The following is an 895-nucleotide window of genomic DNA, read 5'->3' on the forward strand; positions in this document are numbered from 1 at the left end:
CAGCCTGTGACCGGAACGCTTCCCAAATACATGCCGAGACACTTGAAAAACACGCACGCGTCTTACAAGTTTGTATGCACAGACACACATACCCACACCCGCGAACACACACCTATATCAACACAGACCCCAACCTAAACACACACACACGCACCCTCACACAAATGTATTTGTCGTTTTATTTCTTTCTCTCTCACATACACCCATCCGTGCACATGAATGTAGACACACACAAAAAAAAAACACACACACGCACACACACACACACACACACACACACACACACACACACACACACACACCCATAGACATAAGGTATGTGGGGTTGTTACCGGCACCTTAGGAAGAGATTGCATGATGAGTGGTGTGAGTGTTTGTGTTTGTGTGTGTGCTTGTGCACGGTACCTGTGTGTATATGTGTGTGTGTGTGTGTGTGTGTGTGTGTGTGTGTGTTTGTGTGTGTGTGTGTGTGAACGGCTGGGTTAGATGGAGTGTCTCGGGTAGATATTTACATTTGGAGGATACTTGGAGAAAACGCTCAGAAGTGCTGATTGCTCACAGATGATTATCAGACATCCAGTTATATATTCCTGGGATACAGGTTGCCACAACAGCCTCTATCGCGCCAAGTTTCCATCTCCATTAGCGAGGCGCAGCGCTCCGTCTCTGATGAATGACGCAGAGATGGTGTTTGGGTTGTGTTTGCGTGACCCACTAACTTCCCCTTCTTCATTATGTTTTGGGGAGCGTCTGTTTAGATGTGGTCGACATACTTTTTGGTAAACAAGGTGGATTCTATTTGTCATGCTTTGTTGATAACCCGTCACAGGGAATCTTGTTTACATCGTTGAACGTGAACACTATCGCTCGTATCCTCCCATTTAGTGTCTTACAT

The sequence above is a fragment of the Pollachius pollachius genome, assembly GCF_949987615.1.
Source record: "Pollachius pollachius genome assembly, chromosome: 12".
Classification (NCBI taxonomy): domain Eukaryota; kingdom Metazoa; phylum Chordata; class Actinopteri; order Gadiformes; family Gadidae; genus Pollachius; species Pollachius pollachius.